At 39.9% G+C, this 24,312-nt stretch overlaps 1 long non-coding RNA gene across 1 annotated transcript in view; it reads left to right on the forward strand.

Moving 5' to 3' along the window:
- LOC138432858 (uncharacterized) overlaps nt 1-22,859 on the forward strand; it is a 42,840-nt gene extending 19,981 nt beyond the window's left edge. Inside the window, exon 2 of the long non-coding RNA XR_011254006.1 lies at nt 22,722-22,859. This is a non-coding gene — a long non-coding RNA (uncharacterized lncRNA). The remainder of the gene's footprint in view (nt 1-22,721) is intronic.
- The last annotated feature ends 1,453 nt before the right edge of the window (nt 22,860-24,312 follow it).

Raw genomic sequence — 24,312 nt, forward strand, 5'->3', positions numbered from 1 at the left:
TTTTAGTATTAAGACAGAGAAGTGACTGCGACATGTACCTGGGCATTGACACTGGAGATAAAGAAAAGGACAAAGGAAGCTGATTTGAGAGGAATTTGGGGAGTATGCTCAATAAGACTGGTTAGATGTGGGGAGTAGAATAGAAAAGTACAGCAGAGAGAGAAATATAGATTCTTGTCTTCAGTGACTAAAGATTAATGCTAACGTCCCATAATCAAGAGAGGAAATATAAGAGGGAATAGGTTAGGGCAGGAAATGGGTATGGATAATGGGCTGACACAAGATCTTCGGTTCAGTTTTGCACAGACCAAGTTGAGGTACCTAAGGAATTGAGTTACCTACTAGGGGCGATCAAATAGGGAATTGAGTATAACATCAGAACACAAAAATTGCAATTGCTTCATTTTTTTGCAGTAAAACTTGGCTTGGTTCCTGCGTATCTTTTTTCAGTCTCATCTATAAAATGAACTTGGTCCTACTGACTCTTGTCACCAAAATATTCCAAAGCTAATGGCAAAAATTTGACTTGATTTGTACTCTGAAAACAAAACAAAATCATCCCCAAATTTTACTATTAGCCGCTCAGACATGTCCAACTCTTTGTGACCCCATGGATTGTAGCCTGCTAGGCTCCTCTATCCATTGAATTCTCTAGGCAAGAATGCTGGCGTGGATAGCCATTTCCTTCTCTAGGGTATCTTCCCTACCCAGGGATTAAACTTGGGTCTCCCACATTGTAGGCACATATTTTACCTGTCTGAGCCACCAGGGAAGCCCAATTAAGCTCTATTATGAGTTCATCATGGTGGGAGTAAAAAGTGTATGTTTGGACTCAAGCTGACCTTGATTCTTATCCTTGTTCTGCCATTAAGAACATTAATTGTAGATATATTAATTTAGCTATACCAACCCCAATGTCTTATCCAGCAAAAGGGGACTAGAAACCCTCTTTTGCAGCTGTGTTGTGATAATTAGGAGGGTGTGTGGGAAAATAGCTCTCACAAAACCTGGCACCCAGTAAACACTCAATCCAGATCCACATATCAGTAGCATTCCTTGCAGATAACGGAGGGATGATGTTTCACTAAACAGCCCTAGGTGAAAGCATGAAGTATGACCAACCTCAGATTCTGTTTCCCTCCCCCTCCCTCTCCAAAGCCCAGGCCTCCTCTCCTCTTTTCATCATCAAAATCAGCTTGCAGGAGAGGATATGACATCAGTCACTTGCTTCTGATTGTTAATGAGCTTACATCATCCCCTCCCTTGCGAGGGAGACTTTACATTCCAAGCCTTTTATGTAACAATAGGAAGAATGGCTTTGTTTCTGGTTAAAGGCTCAGTGTGCTGGGGAGGAAAGAGGCTGCGCAAGGGCCCCTAGGTGAGACTCCTGAAATCTTACCCATGAAGGTAAATAATCCTTCCCTGCCATCAAGTTAGTAGCTAAAAGCAAAGGAGACCCGTATTTCACTATATCTAGTGTCTATACGTTCCCCCTCTCTCTCTGCAGCTGAATATTCCACCCACCACAGGGTCTGATCACCTCCCTGGCTTTGTAGTTTTATTTTGGATTTCAATTACTGTATTATTAGTAGTTGTAATTCTCCATAAGAGACAAATAGGGGGAAAGGGAGTATTTGCCTATTATTTATTACTCTTTAAACTAAATGTCTGCAGGTTAATTAAATTGAAAAGTATTCCCTCTGGGATGTACCAGGTCCCTGGTGGTCCAATAAGGTAATAAAACCATGGTGAAAGGGAAAGCATTATCGTATGGTGCTTTATTCTCATCAGCAAGGGCATCCAAATACAAATTTAGTCAATTATTGGGTGATTCAGAACAGATTTGCTGGGAACTGAATTAGCAAAATGGTCTGTGTGGGCTCTGTGGTCCCTGTTGGGAAAATGAGCCAGACTTGTCCAAGGGCCAGTGGTCCCATGCCCTGACTAAACACATTTACCCAAAAAGTGACTATCAAACAAAGAATTCCGCTCTGGTTTTATCAAAAAAGTGTCTACCACCACGGCAGCAACCTCTGTTAGGGATGTGTGTCTCTATACATATTTAAACCACCTCATTTCCTTTGTTTCTCCAACCTCCCTCCATTAATTCATTAATTTGATTAAGACTTTGTATCTTCAGTTCCTCTAAACAATAGGACAGATGTTATCAGATCTGAACAACAATGAAATCAATGAAGACTTTGTAGAGAAGCAAGAAGAAAGGTAGAGGGTAATAGCAATTCTTCACGGAAAGCAACCTAACCCATTTGAAATTTAATTTGGAGTGTCATTAATTTCAGGGTTCTAAATGCTAAGGCCATTTTAATCATGCAGATCCCACATCCTTCTGAGTTATGGCAGAGAATTCCTTTTTTTTTTTTTTTTTTTCCTGTGATCCTGTGTTAGCAAGGACATGCTGGGCAAACAGCCAAGGTGCTATAAGCTCAATAATAATAACAATCTATACTTAAAGTTCACATGATGTCTATTAGCCATTGGCTCTTCTGATAAGGGGAGAGTCACCTCTTTAGATTCTATCGCTGTTTGACTTTGCACTTTCTTTAGTGAATGAGAAATACCATCAAGTAAGCCATCTTTCTTACATGGAGGGGAAGAGGGCATACAACACAGACTACCAAGAAAAGTTATGGAATAAACAAACATATAAAGGAGATATGGGTATGGTGTGGGAAAGGATTTGAGGAAAAAATGAAAAAAAAAAAAAATTGACCTTGCAAAGGAGGGCAAAACCCTCTCTTTTCTGGAGAGTTGTCTTACGGTGTGTGATTTATTCTGAACCCATTCACTCTCCACCAAAAGAAAAGTAACTTGGTGATCTACTTCACCGAGATCAGCAAGATCAACTAGATATTAAATCCCAAGTCACTTTAGCCTGCATGCACACTAGGTTTGGATTATTTTTTCTGATAGGTATCATTTGTTGAATCTATGTTGTATGCAGAGAATTCACAAGTTTTTTGAATACATTCGCCTTCTTTTTCATCACAAAAGCTGCACTATTTATTTTTCTCATTTTATAAATGAGGAAACTGAAGCTTAAGAGGAAATAGAAAATTTGCCCACAGTTAGCAAGAGGAAGAGCTGGAAATTTTATCTGGAATCCCAAGCCTTCCACTTTTAATTCTGCATCACCAGGCTTTTTTTCAACAACTTGTAAAGATATTTTATTGTTGCTCTCTCTCTTTTTTTTAAATAAAGTGTTCAAACATGGCCTTCTAAAATATGGGCTCTTTTTTTTTTTTTTTAGTTAAATAGGTATCTAGAGTCTTAGACAAGTACTGAGATGTCTAATATTCTATCCTTTCCAGCCTGCTCCAAATATTTAAATTGGATTTTAAAGGCATAACTAGTCAAAATGGTCTTAGAAAATTAGCATGTGATCAGTTTGGAAAATTGTGTGAGTGCTAAGTCGCTTCAGTAATGTCCAACTCTTTGTGACCCTATGGACTTTAGCCCACCAGGCTCCTCTGTCCATGGGAATCTCCAGATGAAAATACTGGAGTGGGTTGCCATGCCCTCCTCCAGGGGACCTTCCCAACCCAGAGATCGAGCCTCATCCCTGAAGTCCTAGAAATTAGCTGCCAGGGGAAAGTAAAACTTAATATGAATATGCTGATTGAACTGAATATGAATGTAGAATGTGATATATCCTATGCTGGACTGGTTTGGGCTAGAAGTTTTCATGAATGTTCTGAAACCAGTTTGTTTCTCAAAGTCCCACACTTATTTTCCCTGTGCCTCCTTAGAAAGTGGGATTAGTGATTTTAGTTACTATCTCATTTTGCAAAGGGTCTTTCCTGATAGCTCAGTTGGTAAAGAATCCACCTGCCATGCAGGAGAACAGGGTTCGATTCCTGGGTCAGGAAGATTCACCGGAGAAGGGATAGCCTGCCCACTCCAGTATTCTTGGGCTTCCCCTGTGGCTCAGCTGGTAAAGAATCCACTGCATTATGGGAGACCTGGGTTCGATCCCTGGGTTGGGATGACCCCTGGAAAAGGGAAAGTCTACTCACTTCAGAATTCTGGCCTAGAGAAGTCCATGGGCTCACAAAGTGTCAGACATGACTGAGCAACTTTCACTTTCACTTTGCAAAACAGTCAAGGAGCAATAAAATAACACTAGCAAAATACTAATTGTTAGAAAGGTATAAACAATTTTAAAAGTAACTACTTCAAAAACTTTATTTCCTTCAATTCACCTTCTAGGGAATGAAGACACAAGACAGTCGATAATTCAAATTCCCTAGTAAAATGGAAAAGTATTATTGACCCTGAAGAGCACAGAGGTTAATTTATTTGCAAAAATCACCTCTTGCCACATGCTCTGGGTGGAAAAGAAATTATGTGAAGCCATATGAGAAAACAATCACCTTTCTCCCTCTACATCCCTCCCCCCATTTCTGTTCATTTTGGGGGAGTGTTGGTAAGAGATTGCTTCCCAGGAAGTGATACAAGGAAGATGCTTGAATATGCTTGAGTGTATCAAAGCATATATGTTCATTTTTGTCCATGAGAGAAGTCATAGAGATCAGAAGTATTGGCAATATGGACGACAGCCAAGCACATTTTGCAGGCCAGGCAGAATTTTTCCAGGCCTATTTATTTATTTATTTTTTAATGATTTGCAAGGCTGGGTAAATTGAATTACTCACTGTTGATTATAAAATGGGTTAGTAGGCAAGCCCAGAAGGTCAACTTGTTTACCACTACAACTGCTATAAAGACGATGGCATGTCTTCAAATCATTCCCAATAATTCCAATAAGAGAACACTAAATTTGTCATGACTTGTTGACATTTGAATTTTAAATTAATTAATCTCCATTAAGAAGCTTTTTGATTTACAAGATTCTTCTTTTAAAGGTAAAAAAACTGCCTATCAATGCAGGAGACATGGGTTCAATGAATTCCTGCATCAGGAATATTCCCTGGAGGAGGAAATAGCAACCCACTCCATTATTCTTGCCTGGAAAATCCCATGAACAGAGGAACCTGGCAGGTTACAGTCCATGGGGCTACAGAGAACTGGACACAATTGAGCGACTAAGCACACACAATGATATGTAGTGGACGATTGTTCTTTATTTTATTATTCACAATCTATCCCCTTGTCCTCTGATAAGGGAATCCCAATTCCTTTAAAGGAAAGTATTTCCCCCTCCCGAAGTATATATCATGGGTGGGGCTGTAAATGAAGCCTTTCTATCCTCCTCTAGAAGAGTGATGGGAAAGCCATGTCAATTGGAGCCATCCTGGCAGTAGAGCCTGGTGAGATGGTCTAGTAAATATTAAAACAGAATTCTAAAGCAATTTCGTTCCTTTTTTTTTTTAACACGTAATCAGTCCAGTTCCTGAGTTTTGCCTTCCGTTCGGTGATCTGCCCTCAGTGGTACTCCCCTCTGCCTCCTTGTCTAGTCCCATCTTGCGTAAGTTAGCCAGAATCCATTCCTTTTGCTTGTAACCACATATTCTAATATAAGGTCTCAAAATACTAAAGTCAACTGGAAGTAATGATGTCAAGACCAAAGTCTAACTGATCCAGGGAGGCAGAGGACTTGTTTTAAATAGTTCTGGCTTTGATCTCATTTTCCCTTTGTGTTGTTTTAAAAACATCTAGGGGATAAACAAAAAAGATACAATAGAATCTTTTAATTAGTTACCAGATCTATTGAAGAAGGAGTCCAGACTTAAATCTTTTCTAGCATTTGCCTTTTTGCATTTTGTACCTTGGACAGTAGTCTGTGTCCAAGTCAATTCTGATATAAAAAGTAAACAAAATACATCACTTTAAAAAAAAAAAAACAAGACCAGGTGACATTTTCATCTGACATTCTTCATCAGTGTCCCTTCAAGAGACAACATTGGGAATTTATGAATGAAATTAATTTTGAATTCTGTATCAGACCATGCCAATTCCTTCACTTTGTGAATTCAAGGTCTGTTTCCAAATTAGGTATTTCATTAGATTTAATGTATCTTCTAATCTGATTGAGACTTTAGGATGTATTTTGTAATTTGGGTTCATTCATAAATCACTCTTTAGGAAATTATTGTATGAATAAAAACTGGAGAGAATCATACTCCCTGCTCTGTTCTAAGAATTGAGGTAATAACAACAAATTAGCACGTGTTTCCCTAGGCACTGAGATAAGCTACTTGGGTAATATGGCAAGGAGGGGAAAGTTGGAAAGAAAATAAATATTTATCAAACATATTCTTTGCCAAGTATTATATTAGAAAGTTATTATCTCTATTTTTCAAGTGAAGAAAACTGAGACTTAGAAATATTAAATATTTTTATTACTCATTTATTGAAGATTTGCCATGGGCCAAAGATTGTGCTAGGCCCTGGAAATCCAAAGATGACTAAGATGCAGGAATAAATGGCAGATCCATGAATTAAACCCAGGTCCATCTATCTCTGAAGCCAAACACAATAAATAATATGCCTTCCATGGAATATTGCCTAGGTCAAGACACAATAAATAATATGCCTTCTGTGGAATATTGCGTAGGTCAAGATCACTTCTCTGACATGAAAATGAGATAAAGAACCAGAATAGAACCAGTTTTTTCAATGTTTTACCATCAGAGCAGCATTCTTGGGAATTTTCATAATTAGAATCATTTCTCAGTATAGTATAGGAATTTTATAATTCTCAATTTTATGATTTTATTTTTCCCAAGACTCCTATAAAATTGAGAACAAATATTCACTCTCAATTAATAAATCATATATCATTCTCATTTAAAATATCGAAAGAAAAAAAAAACTTAATGAGATTACTTAACAAACATCCTAGAATGAAAAAAAAAAAAAATGGTGATGTAGATTCAATGGTCCAGACAACACAGTGACTTAGCTCAGATTATTGGCTTCCAGCAACCACCCCAGTGCAACTCAACCTTGGAGATGCCACATGAGAATTTAAGAAGCTAAAGAGGCACAAAGCCTTTATTATTTATCACTAACTGCAAGTAGCTCTTGGGAGGATAAAAGCAGTAAGAAAAACAGCCTTAGAAGGTAGGTCAATAGCCAAAGAAAGTTTTCTCTTCTCCACATTTTCATGGCACATCCCTGCTAACTCACTGCTCCCTCACTGGCAGGACAGTGCCAGTCCAAGGTGATATAACCTCAGGGCAGCAAGGCAGCGCAGTTAACTATTGGCAATGTGAAGCCAAAAATAGACTTCACAATATCAAGAACTCAGTGGGTAGCTTGCATAGTGGAGTGAATGAACATAGCTCAAGAAAGAATTGGCGAGTTAATCAATTATTATACATAGGGCTTCCCTCATAGCACAGTTGGCAAAGAATCTGCCTGCAATGCAGAAGACCCAAGTTTGATTCCTGGGTCAGAAAGACCCCTTGGAGAAGGAAATGGCAACCCACTCTAATATTCTTGCCTGGAGAATCCTATGGACAAAGGAGCCTGGCAGGCTACACTCCATGGGGTTGTAAGAGTTGGACATGACTTAGGGACTAAAGCACCACCAAATTATATCTACGTGAGTGAAAGTTGCTCAGTCATGTCCGACTCTTTTGCAACCCAATGGACTATGCAGTCCATAGACTTCTCCAGGCCAGAATACTGGAATGGGTAGCCTTTCCCTTCTCCAGGGGATCTTCCCAACCCAGGGATCGAACCCAGGTCTCCCACATTGCAAGTGGATTCTTTACCAGTTGAGCCACCAGGAAAGCCCCAGCATACTGGAGTGGGCAGCCTATCCCTTCTCCAGTGGATCTTCCCGACCCAGGAATTGAACCAGAGTCTCCTGCATTGCAGGCAGATTCTTTACCAACTGAGCTACCAAGGAAGCCCTCAAAATTATACATAAGAACTATCCTAAAAGTCATTAGAAAGATATAAAAGTTGGAAAAAATGAAGTAGAATAATAAGGAAGTTAGAATTAGAAGTAACAGACTCCATCAGTTATGAGTTCCAGAAGAAGATAAATCAACCTCCATATGGAGAAAATAAAACATTTGCAAAATAATGGTGAAGAATTTCCTGAAATTGAAGGAAAAATACATCCTTGGCACCATTTGTCCCCTACTACTGTAGTATGTGATACACTACAGAGTTGACCAGCAAAGAAAAAGACAAGAGATCCAAGAAACAAGTTTCATACCAGGAGAGAGGCAACAGAGATTCTTAAGTTAATGCGGAGAGCTGTCTTGTGACAGAGCCAGGGAGGAACAAGTTACTATTAGAGAAGAAAGTCAGAAGAGGGCTCTGGAAGAAATGACTCCAAGAAGATATTTTAGAACATCTGGTGTGTTTGAAAATATTGGAGAAAAACTTAATCATGGCAGAAATTTTAGAGGTGAATCGATGCTTGGTGCCTGTGAGAATTTGCTGTATGATGCAAGGAACCCAAAGCTGGTGCTCTGTGACAACCTAGAGGGGTAGGCTGGGGAAGGAAGTGGGAGAGAGGTTTAAGAGGGAGGGGACATTTGTATACCTATGGCTGATTCACGCTGATGTATGGCAGAAACCATCACAATATTGTAACGTAATTATCGTCCAATTAAAAAAATATTAAATTAAAAAAAGAAAAGTAAAAAGCAAATTAATTATTAATACCAAGAAAAAAAATAAAAACTGTACAAGAAGGAAAATAGGAGAACATATTATGATGCTTAGTTTTGAATAATCTCCATTTCATATAAATTGTGTCCAAAGATGGAAAAGAGGAAAGTTAACTCTATTAGTCTGATGGTGCTGCCATAGAAAAGTACCACAAACTGGGTAGCTTTGACAACAGAAACTTACTATTTCACAATACCAGGGACTGGGAGTCCAAAAGCAAGGTGTTGGCAGTGTTGGTTCTTTCTGAAGGGAGGAGGATATGTTCCATGCATCTGTCCATGGCTTATAGATGGCTGTCTTCCTGGTCACTTGACATTTTCCACATATACATTGTCTGAATTTCCCCCTTTGATAAAGAATAAGCCCACCTTACTGAGCTTACTTTAATTAATTACTTCTGTAAAGATCCTACTTCCAAATAAGGTCACATTCAGAGGCGCGGAGAGTTAGAACTTCAAAATATGAATCAGTGAGACACAATTTAGCCCATAACACTAATCAACACATTTCATGAGGTTAGTATATCTTTGATATTAAAATCAAATAAGAATTTAGTTGAATAAGCACTGCTTTGTTACAGTATAATAAAGATATGTATAGGTCAGTTTCAAGTATGAGCAGAGAGGTAATCATCTTAAATAAAGGAATCCAATAGCATACCAAAAGGTTTTATAATTAACTCAGGTTTATCCTTAAAATAGAAGAATGAGTAAATCAGACATTCTATAAATATAGTTCACCACTTTAACAGACAAAAATAGAAAATCCCTGATCATTCCAGATGCAAAACACTGTTTGATAGAGTTCAATACTTATGTTCATAATTTGAGAAAACTTAAAACAATAAGAAAAATAGCTAACTGTGACAAAACAGTTAGATTAAAGTAAAATGTAAGGTAACATCTTTGTGACATAGGGCAGAGAAAGACTTCTTTATTTCTTTTAATTGAAATAGAGTGATTTATTCATACGTGAGTGCTAAGTGCATGCATGCTAAGTTGCTTCAGTCATGTTCGACTCTTTGCTATCCCATGGACTGTAGCCCACCAGGCTCCTCTGTCCATTGGATTCTCGAGGTAAGAATACTGGAGAGGGTATATATATATATATATATATATATATATATGAAGAAGGCAATGGCAACCCACTCCAGTACTCTTGCCTGGAAAATCCCGTGGACGGAGGAGCCTGGTAGGCTGCAGTCCATGGGATCGCTAAGAGTCGGACCCAACTGAGGGACTTCACTTTCACTTTTCACTTTCATGCATTGGAGAAGGAAATGGCAACCCACTCCAGTGTTCTTGCCTGGAGAATCCCAGGGATGGGGGAGCCTGGTGGGCTGCCATCTATGGGGTCGCACACAGAGTCAGACACGACTGAAGCGACATAGCAGCAGAAGCATATATATATATATATATATATATATATATATATATATATATACATACATTCATTTTTTATATTCTTATTCTTTATGGTTTATCATAGGATATTGAATATAGCTCTCTGTGCTATATAGGACGACCTTGTTGTTTATCTATTCTATATATAAATGCTTACATCTGCTAATTGCAAATTCCCACTCCATTCCTCCCCCAACTCTCTCCCCCTTGGCACCACCAATCTCTTCTGTCTGTCCATGATTCTATTTCATAAATAGACTTGTTTGTGCCATATTTTAGCCTCTACATACAAATGATATCATATGGCATTTGTCTTTCTCTTTCTGACTAACTTCACTTAATATGATAATCTCTACTTGCATCTGTGTTGCTGCAAATGGCATAATTTCATTCCTTTTTATGGTTGAGTAGTATTCCATTATATATATGTACCACATCTTTAAAATTTTATTTATTTATTTATTTTAATTGGAGGACAATCACTTCACAGCACTGTGGTGGTCCCTGCCACACATCAACACAGATCAGCCTTAAGCACAGATGCATGCCCCCCATCCTGAACCCCCTTCCACCTCCCTCCCCAACCCACCCCTCTGGTTGTCCCAGAGCCCTAGCTTTGAGTGCCCTGCTTCATGCATCAAATTTGCACTGGTCATCTGTTTTACATATGGTAATATACATGTTTCAGTGCTATTCTCTCATATCATCCCACCCTTGCCTTCTCGCACATTGTCCAATAGTCTGTTCTTTATATCTGTGTCTCTTTTGCTGCCCTGCATTTAGGATCATCATTACCATCTTTCCAAATTCCACACATACGCATTAATATACTATATCAGTGTATCTCTTTCTGACTTACTTCACTCTGTATAATAGGCTCGTTTCATCCACCTCATTAGAACTGACTCAAATGTGTTCTTTTTTATAATTGACTAATATTCCATTATGTATATGTACCACAACTTCCTTATCTATTTGTCTACCAATGGACATCCAGGTTGCTTCCATGTCCTAGCTATTGTAAACAGTGCTGCAATGAACATTGAGGTACATGTTTCTCTTTCAATTCTGATTTCCTTGATATGTGTGCCCAGCAGTGGGATTATTGGGTCATATGGCAGTTCTATTTCCAGTTTTTTAAGGAATCTCCACACTGTTCTCCACAGTGTCTGTACCCATTTTCATTCTCACCAACAATGTAAGAGCATTCCCTTTTCTCCACACCCTTTCCAGCATTTAGTTTTTGTAGGCTTTTTGATGGCAGTCATTCTGACCAGTGTGAGATGATACCTCATTGTGGTTTTGATTTGCATTTCTCTAATAAAGAGTGATGCTGAGCACTTTTTCATGTGTTTATTAGCCATCTGTATGTCTTCTTTGGAGAAATATCTGTTTAGTTCTTTGGTCCACTTTTTGATTGGGTTGTTTGTTTTTCTGGTATTGAGCTGCATGAGCTTCTTATATATTTTGGAGATTAATTCTTTGTCAGTTGCTTCATTTGCTATTATTTTCTCTGATTCTGAAGACGGCCTTTTCACCTTGCTTATAGTTTCCTTCATTGTGAAAAGCTTTTAAGTTTAATTAGGTCCCATTTGTTCATTTTTGCTTTTATTTCCATTACTCTGGGAGGTGGGTCATAGAAGATCATGCTGTGATTTATGTCAGAGTGTTCTGCCTATGTTTTCCTCTAGGAGTTTTATCATTTTTTTTCCTTACATTTATATCTTTAATCCATTTTGAGTTTATTTTTGTGTATGGTGTTAGAAAGTGTTCTAGTTTCATTCTTTCGCAGGTGGTTGACCAGTTTTCTCAGCACCACTTGTTTAAAGAGATTGTCTTTTCTCCATTGTATATTTTTGCTTCCTTTGTCAAAGATACGGTGTCCATAGGTGAGTAGATTTATCTCTGGGCTCTCTATTTTGTTCCATTGATCTGTATTTCTGTCTTTGTGCCAGCCATACTGTCTTGATGACTGTAGCTTTGTAGTAGAGTCTGAAGTCAGGAAGGTTGATTCCTCTAGTTTCATTCTTCTTTCTCAAGATTATTCTGGCTATTCAAGGTTTTTTGTGTTTCCATACAAAATGTGAAATTATTTGTTCTAGTTCTATGAAAAATATCATTGGTAGCATGATAGGGATTGCATTGAATCTATAGATTGCTTTGGGTAGTATACTCATTTTCATTATATTGATTCTTCCAATCCACGAACATGGTATATTTCTCCATTTATTTGTGTCCTCTTTGATTTCTTTCATCAGTGTCCTATAGTTTTCTCTATATAGGTTTTTTGTTTCTTTAGGTAAATTTATTCCTAAGTATTTTATTCTTTTTGTTACAATGGTGAATGGGATTATTTCCTTACTTTCTCTTTCTGTCTTCTCATTGTTAATATACAGGAATGCAAGGATTTTCTGTGTATTAATTTTATATCCTGTAACTTTACTATATTCGTTGATTAGCTCTAGTAATTTTCTGGTGGTGTCTTTAGAGTTTTCTATGTAGAGGATCATGCCATTTGCAAACAGTGAGAGTTTTGCTTCTTCTTTTTCAATCTGGATTCTTTTTATTTCTTTCTCTTCTCTGATTGCTCTGGCTAGGACTATGATAACCATGTTGAATAGTAGTGGTGAGAGTGGGCACCCTTGTCTTGTTCCTGATTTTAGAGGAAATGCTTTCAATTTTTCACCATTGAGGATAAAGTTTGCTGTGGGCTTGTCATATATTGCTTTGTACCACATCTTCCTTATCCAATCTGTCAATGTTTACTGTTGTTTCCATTTCTTGGCTATTGTAATAGTGCTGCTATTAACATATGTGTGCATGTACCTTTTAGAATTTTACTTTTGTCCAGATATATGCCTAGAAGTGGGACTGCTGGATCATATCATAATTCTATTTTTAGAACCTCCATACTATTTTCCACTGTGGTTGGATCAACTCACATCCACACCAACAGTGTGGAAAAGGAGAATAACTTCTTAAATGGAAGTTTAAATGCATAAATCACAAGGCAGAACAAAACATCTAAACTAAATATTAATACAAAAATTAAGAATTTTAGTTCAATTGAGAGCACTATGCACAAAGTTCCTATATCTATCAAAATGGGAGAAGATATTTGTGGCATCTAAACCAATAAAGAATACATTTTTGAACATATAAAGAACTCTTAAAATTTGATAAAGTAAGAACTCTCATAGATAAAACGGACCAGGTAATTTATAGAAGAAGAAACCCAAGAAGTTAATAAGCATTTATCAAGGTGCTCAAAATCACTGGTAACTGGTGAAAGGCAAATTAAAACCATTAGATTGGCCAAAAAGAGAATGCTCGATAATGCCAAGTATCAGTGAGGAAGTGGGGACAGACAGACTTTCACAAACTGCTAGAGCAATGGTAGGCTGGAGGCAATTCGTCATGACTTACACTTGTTAAGCAGCCATTAGCCTTATGAGCGTGTAATTTTACTTGGGCATATATCACAAGGAAATTATTCTTTGGGTCTGAAAGGGACATGAAAGAGATTTGGAATATCCTGGGTATTTAGTACTGTGAATGAGAATAGAAAAAAATGTGATAAGTAAACATCATGGAGTATTACTTGACAACTAGAGTCAAAGGATTAAATATACACATGCTTGGTGAAAAAAGTTGGAAACACAAAGAGATATACACTACAATATCATTTACAAGAATTAAAAAATTATATACACTCAAAAATACATATATTTCAAAAACATATTAAAGTAAAAAGATACACATAATAAGCATTAACCTGGCTGGTAGTGGTATGAGGATAAAATAAGATACATAAGCAGAGGAAGGAAGGAACCAACGTAGGGAGGAGGGAGAAAGAAAGCCATATTAGTTAGCTATTGTTGCAACTATGCTGCTGCTGCTGCTGCTGAGTCACATCAGTCGTGTCCGACTCTGTGCGACCCCATAGATGGCAGCCCACCAGGCTCCCCTGTCCCTGGGATTTTCCAGGCAAGAACACTGGAGTGGGTTGCCATTTCCTTCTCCAATGCATACAAGTGAAAAGTGAAAGTGAAGTCGCTCAGTCGTGTCCGACTCTCAGCGACCCCATGGACTGCAGCCCACCAGGCTCCTCCATCCATGGGATTTTCCAGGCAAGAATACTGGAGTGGCGTGCCATTGCCTTCTCCGTGTTGCAACTATAATACATAACAAATACTAGAATTTCAATATTACAACAAACATTTATTTCTCATGCATGTGCAGGTTATCTGGGAGTTGGTTGACCTAGCCTGGAACTTGGTTACAGGTACAGATTGAGTCCAGGTCTGTTCGATATGTTTCTCATCCTCCTTAGACTAGTAGGTACCCAAGGTATGTTTTTCTTGTGATGAGAAACAGGAGCTCAAGTGTGTGAGTTAAACCAGGATAATGCAGTTGGACCAATATTTCATTGGCCTGAAGCAAGTCATATGGCCAAGCCCAAGTCAAGTATCAGGAAAAATGCTCCACCCACCAGAAGGCCCTGGCAGGAGTGTAAATATATCAATCAGAAAGTTAAACTTTGGGAATCAATAATTCCATTTACTGTGATTGGAGGATGGATAGATAGATGTTATATATGCACATTTGTGGATACATAGACACATACATACATACATACATTTGTAACAAAGGAGTTTTGCATGGACAAGTAATGATAACAATACATAAACTGAGGAGTGTGATTAATCAACCTTATATATCTAATGTCCCCAAAACAACACCAAAACAAACAACACTTAGGAACAGTAAGTGAGTAGAAAGTTGAGACTGAACATCACAGGAGGCACTGCAAAATATCCTAATTGATACTAGTCATCTCCATACTCATTATAGGGCTTCCCCGATGGTTCAGTGGTAAAGAATCCACCTGCAATGCCAGAGACCCAGGAGGTGGGGAAGATCCCCTGGAGGAGGGCATGACAACCCACTCCGGCATTCTTGCCTAGAAAATCCCATGAACAGAGGAGCCCAGTGGGCTACAGACCATGGGGTTACAAAGAGTTGGACATGACTGAAGTGACTGAGCGCACACACATACTCATTATGGAAAATAATGGTACAAAGAGAATGTATTATCCTTTTTGTTTAGAACCTGAAAATGTACTATTTACAAAAATAAGTAGAATCTGCACTGCTTAATAGAGCTATGATGTAGTTTTGTTCTAAGCAATGCAGCAACATGGGTGAGAGCTTCTAAAGCTTTGGAGTTCCAATATAAAGTAAGATGAGACCATTCTAATTCTACTCTATTTTGAGGTACTTAAGGTACTAAAGCCAGCTCTTTGCTACTATGTACATATTTAGCATATCAGAATGAAAACCAAAGGTCTATCTAGTTAAAGCTATGGTTTTTCCAGTAGTCATGTATGGATGTGAGAGTTGGACTATAAAGAAAGCTGAGTGCCCAAGAATTGATACTTTTGAATTATGGTGTTGGAGAAGTCCCTTGGACTGCAAGGAGATCAAACCAGTCCATCCTAAAGGAAATCAGTCCTGAATATTCATTGGAAGGACTGATGCTGAAGCTGAAACTCCAATACTTTGGCCACCTGATGTGAAGAACTGAATCACTAAGAAAAGACTCTGATGGGGAAATATTGAAGGCAGGAGGAGAAGGGGACGACAGAGGATGAGATGGTTGGGTGGCATCACCTACTAGTTGGACATGAGATTGAGTAAGCTCCAGGAGTTGGTGATGAACAGGGAAGCCTGGCGTACTGCAGTCCATGGGATCACAAAGAGTTAGACGTGACTGAGCGACTAAACTGAACTGAACTGAGCTGAATAAAAACCAAGGATTTTACACAAAGGCTACTAATGAAAATCTGTTAATGGAAACAAATTTGATAGATAAGACCACATCTAAATCAAAGACTTCAATTTTGACAAATCAGCAAAATATTGTGAAAAATATATTTACGAAAGAGATGTGGAATTGGTACGTAGAATATATAAGAAGCTTTACAAACAAATAAGAAAAAGAAAGCAAATTTTAAACAAACAAAAAAAGGGCAATGGACATGAACAGGCACTTGATAGATGGGGAAATGTAAACAGCTACTAAGTATATCTTTCATATCAGAGACAGGCAAAATTTTAAATAGATGTTATCTTTTACCTATCAGATTGGTAAAAATTAGAAAGTGCTGGCAAGGATGTGGAGAAATTTCACCCTTTCTGGTGGTGAAATTATTAATTGCTGCAAATTCTATAAAGCAATCTGAAAGTACTTAATGAAGTAAAGTATGAATATACCCTCACAACTTGGAAACTCCACACTTGGGAATATACTCTAGAAAACATCTTGCTAAGAAATTCATAAGTAAACATGATGATAGAGTATTGTTTTAGCATTATTTGTAGTACCAAAAAGTTGAAAGCAATCTAACTACCCGCTAGAGAATCTAAGTACCCATTAGATATCCACTAGGGAAATGGATAAGTAAAATGGGCTCCATGTAAGAGAGAAATGGTATATGCATTGGTATTGACATGATCTGCAGGACTCCAAAGCAATAAACTGGGTTTATACAGAGAAAAATGTGTAGCTGTCAAAACATTCTTTTAGATGAAAAGTGGAAAAAGAGAATGAGATTTTTTTTATGGGTGTATAATTGCTTTACAATGTTGTGTTAGTTTCTGCTGTACAATGAAGTGAATCAGCTATGAGGATACATATATCCTTCCCTCTTGGTCCCCTCTCCCACTCCCTCTCCCAGCCCCACCCCTCTAGGCCATCACAAAGCACTGAACCGAGCTCCCTGTGCTTTATAGCAGGTTCCCACTAGCTATCTATTTTGCATATCATAGTGTATTTATGTCAAACCTAATCACTCAATTTGTCCCACCCTCCCCTTCCCCATTGTGTCCAAATGTCCATTCTCTGCATCTGTGTCTCTGTATTACTGCTCTGGAAATAGGTCCATCTGTATCATTTTTCTAGACTCCACATTACATGTTAATATGCAGTATTTGTTTTTCTCTTTCTAATTGACTTCACTTTATATGACAGACTCTAGGTCCATCCACATGTCTACAAATGACTTAATTTTTTCCTTTTTATGGCTGAGTAATATTCCATTGTATAGTTATAGTACCTTACCATCTATATGAGCTTCCCTGGTGGCTCAGTTGGTAAAAAATCTGCCTGTCAATGCAGGACATGCAGGTTCAATCCCTGGGTCGGGAAGACCCCCCTGGAGAAGGAAATGGCAACCAGCTCCAGTATTCTTGCCTACAAATTGCATGGACAGAGGAGCCTGGCAGGGTACAGTCCATCGGGTTGCAAAGAGTCAGACATGACTTATCACGCATGCACACACATATACACACCATCTATATAACTTTAAAATGCATACATAAACAACACAATAAAATCTTCCAAATAAACACTAATAAACTAAATAAACAGGTGGAAGGTAAATAAGAAGAATCTACAGAAAAACTCTTTAAAAGGTGTTGATGGGAGTGCTAAGGGATACTAGGGATAGGGATCAAGTTAGACACAAAATAAAATAAGATGAAATAAAACTAAAATAAAATAAGGGTCTCGCAAGAATGAGAGTGTTTCATGAATTATCTCAATTCTACTTCAGAATAAACAGCAATTTGGGTTCCTCTAACAACTCTCTTTATTTCTTTGCAAAGTGTTATGATCAGAAAGTATATTTTCAACTTCTTGGAGTCCAGCACCAGAAAGCAAACTAGAATGGAAGGAAACAATGCCATTTATAGATTCTCTTGCCTAATCATTTATACGCAGTAGTGGAACAGTGCTGGTCTAGGGAAATATTCCACTGGTTTTGAAACAAGTTTACAGCAGATGAGTGAACTTAAACAATGGCATTTGTATAAGTTAACTTGTTTTCTCTTTGTTCACATGCAGTGACCATCATTTGGGGACTAAACATCCAATCTAATAACCCTTTGTATCTGACCAAATAATTGATTGCCAGAAAATGTGCAGGCTAAAAACATTCCAACACAAGTCAGGCAGCTCCAAACCTCTCTTCATCTTCTCTTTGAACAAATAGAGATCCTAAGAATGGCCTGAACCCTAAGCAAGTACAAAGTTCTGACAGAACATAAAGGTGACACCTCAAATAATTTTAAATAGACATTATCTTCCCACTCATGTGAAGTGAAGGGGAAGTTGCTCAGTCATGTTTGAGTCTGTGATTGCATGGATTATACAGTCCATGGAATTCTCCATTCCATGGCCAGAATACTGGAGTAGGTAGCCTTCCCCTTCTCCAGAGGATCTTCCCAACCCAGGGCTCAAACCCAGGTCTCCCACACTGCAGGCAGATTCTTTACCAGCTGAACCACAAGGGAAGCCCAATAATACTGGAGTGGGTAGTCTATCTCTTTTCCAGCGGATCTTCCCGACCCAGGAATCAAACCAGGGTCTTCTGCATTGCAGGCGGATTCTTTACCAACTGAGCTATGAGGGAAGCTGTTTCCACTCATGCTGCTGCTGCTGCTAAGTCGCTTCAGTCATGTCCAACTCTGTGTGACCCCATAGATGGCAGCCCACCAGGCTCCCCTGTCCCTGGGATTCTCCAGGCAAAAACACTGGAGTGGGTTGCCATTTCCTTCTCCAGTGCATGAAAGTGAAAAGTGAAAGTGAAGTCAGTCAGTCGTGTCTGACTCTTTGCGACCCCATGGACTGCAGCCCACCAGGCTCCTCCATCCATGGGATTTTCCAGGCAAGAATACTGGAGTGGGGTGCCATTGCCTTCTCCAGTTTCCACTCATAATAGGGAGCAATTAGTGTAACGGGGTTAAATTGCTCTCTTTACTTGGAACCTGTAAACGTGCTGTTTATTAATAAAGGTTAATGGGACCCACACTGCAAAATAGTGCTATGGTGTGGATCTCTCTTAAGCAGGTCTTCAACATGGGCAAGAAAGAGTTTCTCCAGCCCTGGAGCTCTAATACAAAGTAAGACAAGACCCTTTTACATCTGGCTCCACTCTATTCTGGGCTGCTTAATGTACCAGTGCCAGCTCTTTGCCACTAGACGTATATTTAGCATATTGGAAGGAAAACCAAAAGCAAGGATTTTACATAGGAGCTAATCAGATAATTACATGGGTATCCAAAAGCCAGACAGTAAGGGATAGTGGAAACAATATAATTAAATAACTTGAGGGAGGCAGGAAGACTAGGGGAGAAGAGTGTCTGCCTCGGAGCCTGGATGCTGAATACATTTTATCAAAGAAGGAAATCGAAAGAAGACTTTGATGCAGAAGCACATTCACTCACAGAAGATGGATGGCAGTTAATAATCCCAAACCTCCCCCTTGACCCAGTGCTCAGTTTTCAGCGAGAACTCAAATTGTGATTCTAACTGAAAACAGAATGGCAAGGAGGACGGGGGAGGAGTGAACACTTTCACCACATTCCAGGTCAATTCTTCTAATTCCCAAGGCTTGGGGATGACAGCCACGAGAAATTTAGGATCCCTAAGCATGGCATGCTATAAATACTGATTATTTTCAGTTAACATTCTTGTTGTCAGGATACAGCATTTCCATTTGCCACAGTCTTCCGGGCCATTTCTGAAGCTGCCCCAAATGATGCCTCCAAGGGGCTGGCCGTCATTACTCCAGGTCCCAGATGGCGAGGCTGAGAGGTTAAGTGAGTTGCTTCAGGCCACACACTTCATTTCAAGGCCTCAGGTGCCAATATGGGATTATCTCTGTAAGTTTCTGACTCTTTGTACGACAAATAAATCTTCCCAGGGTAAAACACAGCATATGGCATCTGCTGTTTGTATAGTATGAGAAACTCTCCTTAGCGGTTGCAGACCTCTTGGGATGTCACGTCTACCTGTTGGGGTACCCAGCAGGTGTTCATCTACAACTCCCCTTGATAACACGGGTGGACATCATATTTATTCAGCAGCAAGAACAGAAGGATCATTCAAAGAACAAGTGTTGAGTGGGCCCCAGATCTTCCAGGCCACTAGCAAGGTTGAGACACATCATAAGCAAACACATTGGTTCTTAAAATGTGTTACTTAGGGAAAAGATCAAACTACTCTCCTGAGAAGGCAGCAGGATGTGGACAGGAAGAGGAAAAACTTAGAATTAGATTTGATTTTATTCTTGAATTTGAGCATCACTTTCCTGGTCTGCGAAAGAGAGGAGGGGTTACTAATAGGGTTGTTGTATGTGCCCCACAAATTCCTCACCTCCAGAAATTCTGAATGAGACTTTCCTTGGAAATTGAGTCTTTGCAAATGTAGTCAAGTTAACATGAGATCATTAAGATGGGTTCCAATCCAAAATGACTGATGTCTCTATAAAAAGGGGAAATTTGGACACAGAGAGACATGAGCAAAGGAAAGACACATGAAGAGACACAGAGAGAACAAACACCATGTGAAAATGGAGGACTGGGGTGATAAACCTGCAAGCCAAGGAATGCCAAGGATCACTGAGAACCGCCAAAAGCTAGGAAGAGGCAAGGAAGTATATTTCCCCTCCAGGTGTCCAAGGGGGCACAGCTCTTCCATAATCTTTATTTCAGACTTTCAGCCTCCAGAACTGTGCGACAATACATTTTTATTGTCCTAAGTCACCCAGTTGGTGGTACATTTTTATTGTCCTAAGTCACCCAGTTGGTGGTAGTTACAGCAGCCCTGGGAAATTAATTCATTGTAAATATTAAAAGTAATTATTTAGGTAAAGTGCATACGAGGACCTCAATAAATTTAAGTTTCCTTCAGAGAAAAAAATTGATACACTGGAATGTGGACAAATCCTGCCCCCTTTCTCTCTGAAATTTCACTCTGGTCTGACCACATGGCAGATGGATTTCTGAGTCTGTTGAGAACTGCCTTAAATTCTCCAGATCAATGCCAGAAATTATCTGGTTTCCTGGGAGGATTTCTGAATTAGAAAGGACTGAGAACTGAGCCAAAATTCCTAGGTCTGAGCTGAAACAGAGGAAACTTCTGACTGGAACATAAGCTGTCATTTATTGGGAAGAGCTGGAAAGCCTTTCTCCAAGGGACATTGGGACATAGTGTCAGATCAAGCCTAACTCCTATACCCTGGGTTTCCCCTCTTACTCTACAGTTGGAGCCCCTTAATACTCACCTGCAGGGTCAGCCCTGGCCAAGGTTCTCAGACTCTATAACCCTTAAAGGAGCACCTGCTTTGAGGGGTTTTGGATGAAGTGGTTGAATATGGACACTGGAGTCAGACTGCCTGGGTTGGTTCCAACTCTGCTACTTACAGTACATCCTCAGGCAAGTTATTCTCCAAGCCTTACTTTCTATCTTGAAGAAGTGGGCATGATAATAATAGTACCCAAGCCACAGGCTTGTTGTGGGGATTAGTTAACACAGCCAAAGCATATGAATGGGTATTGGGTATGAAGTATTATGTACATGTGTTTTCTTATTACTGCTACTGCTGTCATTGACAGCTAGTCCCCATCTGCTCTCCAATACTGGCAGCTGGTTCCTAACTCAAGCCTGAAGCCCTTGTCTTGATAGCTTGCCTAGTATGTAGTTTTTTAAAATCCAAGATCCATACCAGACTCTCTCAACCACCTCGAACCACTGTCATGAAAGGGAATCCAGGGATGTGGCCCCATTATCCTCTGCGCTCCTGATCCTGCCCACCTGCCAGGATGTCCAAATGCTTTGAACTCTGTACCACTGGGCTCCACCTTCTCATAGTGTCACGTGACGATCCCCTGTGCTAACTCCTCCAATGATGACAAACGGCTGGGCTCTTACCTGCCACCTGACAACCAGGATGGACCTGTATCACATCTCAGTAGCTGGAGCGTCCTTCAAAAATCTGCCCAGATGCCCACAGGCAGGCTGGGTGCCTCCTGCTGACTCCCACTTCCTGTGGTAAATGGATTCCTGTCTAAATGTGAGACTGGATGTTTACACAACCCGCGAAAATGGAATCTGCTCATTTTGACCACAAAGCTGCTAAGCATTAAAAATATGCGGTGACTACACAGGCACTTGACAATGTCTACGTAACATCAAACCCATGATGCACAAGGCATTACATTTGACTGAAATCATAAGATTAAGCAGAATTAGAAAGTCAACATTTGTAAGACTTTGTAAAAGCTTCTTTCATTTTACAGTAGCTATTCTAACTCTGCAATGAGTGGTATTTAGAATAAACATCAACAACAAAATACCAGTCAAAAGTTAAATCCTTTTCTATTCTTCACTTCCTCAGGATGACTCTGTGCGTGCATGTGTGTTAAGTTGCTTTAGTAGTGTCCAACTCTCTGTGACCCTATGGGCTGTACCCCACCAGGTTCCTCTGTTTATGAATTTTCCAGGCAAGAATACTGGAGTGGGTTGCCGTGCCCTCCTCCAAGGGATCTTCACAACCCAGGGATCGAACCCATGTCTCTTATATCTTCTGCACTGGCAGGCAGGTTCTTTATCACTAGTACTACCTGGGAAACCCCAGGATGACTCCACCTGTACAGTATTAAATTCTACAAATTGAAGAGCTAAAAGGATAACAGATATGAGGAACACGAAGGGAGTAAAGCCTGTTAAACTAACATTTGTCAAGTATTAATTATGTTTCAGATTCTGTGCTAATTGTTTCACACAAATAATATAGTTGAGTACTTATAACACACTTGTAAATTAGGTACAAATGCTATGTCTGCTTTGTTTTCTCACAGATAAGGAAACTGAGGCACAAAGGAGATGAAATAACTTGAACAAGATTCAAAATCTACTTCAGCTGAAACCTTAACCTTGATCCAAGTTCAGACGCTGGATGATGAAGTTGAAGAAATTAAACTCGTTTTCTTCCTTTTCCAGTTGGTTATAGCATGGTGATGTCCAGCTAAGCATGCCCCTTCCAAATGTATTCAGTGATATTTGCTTGTGAGAGCCTCAGTCACAAACACTACTCTCATTGTCCCAGCATAATGCAAAGTCACTGTGGCTCTGGGCAGCAGAGGCTGTGAGTTCCTTTTCAGCTTCATTAACTAACCTTGAGGAGGCTGGGATGGGGGAAACGCTAAAACCCAGTTCTCCCAGCCAGCAGCCAGCCTGGCCAGCGGACAGAGGTGGAATGTGACCAAGGTATGTCTTGGTTGATGGTTCACCCCTGGATGAGGTAGTCCCTGAAAGTTGATCTTTGGGGATTTCAAATCTGTTGATGAAAACGGGAATAAAGGAGGGACCTTGATAAAAATGTTGAGGTATGCAGGCAGGAAATGATGGCAAAATTCTCCCCACCCCTATCAAAGAAAATGGCTTTAGGAAGTTGAGTCTCTACCCCTGTTCCTGTCTCCCCCTTATAAATCTACCCCTAAATCATCTTCAGGGAATTGGACCGGTTGCTTTCTCCCTGGCAATAACAGGGAATTCCAACTGCAAGCCAATTAGAATACACCCAGAGCTGCCAGTAAAATCTTTCACTGACTTCACTTTATTAGTTTCATAAAACAAGAGAAAGAAATCAGAGATAGTCCAGAGCCTCACCGAGATGCAAGTGTCTTTATGAAGCAGACTGAAGCCTGCCTCCATGGGCTCCCCATTCTACATCCTTCCTCCACCCAGATGTTTTTAGCTGCTGCCACCTGCCCAGGATCCTGTGGTGTTAGGACACCAGCTCACAGATCCGAGCTATATAGTCCTTACTTCCCTGGATATTTGATCGATGTCCCTGAAGGGTTCACTTCCTTTCTCTGAGCCTCAGTTTCCTCCTTTGTCAGTTTCAGCTGCTACCCCCTTTATACCTATCTCAGGCACGGGTGTCACTTAAGATCTTAGAGAAGTGACCCCTCAGAAATGCAAGGGACTGTCTTCCTCCTCTTTCCGCTCCCCACATCACACTTCTGCGTTGGTTTTCTCTCGGCGTTTCCAGGCTCGGCATAAATTATCCTTGCTGCTATTGACTCCTTACTGCAAGTACTTGCCTCTGTGTGTGTGTGTGTTTGTGAATGCACGTGCCTAGCATGTCTGTAGGCCTGTCACTCTTTCTTTGTTCTTTCCCAAGGCTTCCGTGACAGTAGCGAATGGAATGGAATGTCCTTGACCAGCCCCTCCCCCTCACCGGGAGGAGGGTGGGCCACCTACAGCCACCCCGCGCTAGCCACCCCTCCCCCATCCTCATGAGGGCTGTGGATGGAATGAAAGCTGAGGAAGAGTGATTGGATTATTTGCCTGACCTTTGCGAGTGCCAGAAAGTGTGTAGATCCACGTGCTTTCCTCCAGTGCCCCCTTCGGGACCTTTCTGAACGTGTTCCCGATGGAGCCCTG

Source organism: Ovis canadensis, chromosome 2 (genome assembly GCF_042477335.2).
Source record: "Ovis canadensis isolate MfBH-ARS-UI-01 breed Bighorn chromosome 2, ARS-UI_OviCan_v2, whole genome shotgun sequence".
Lineage (NCBI taxonomy): Eukaryota > Metazoa > Chordata > Mammalia > Artiodactyla > Bovidae > Ovis > Ovis canadensis.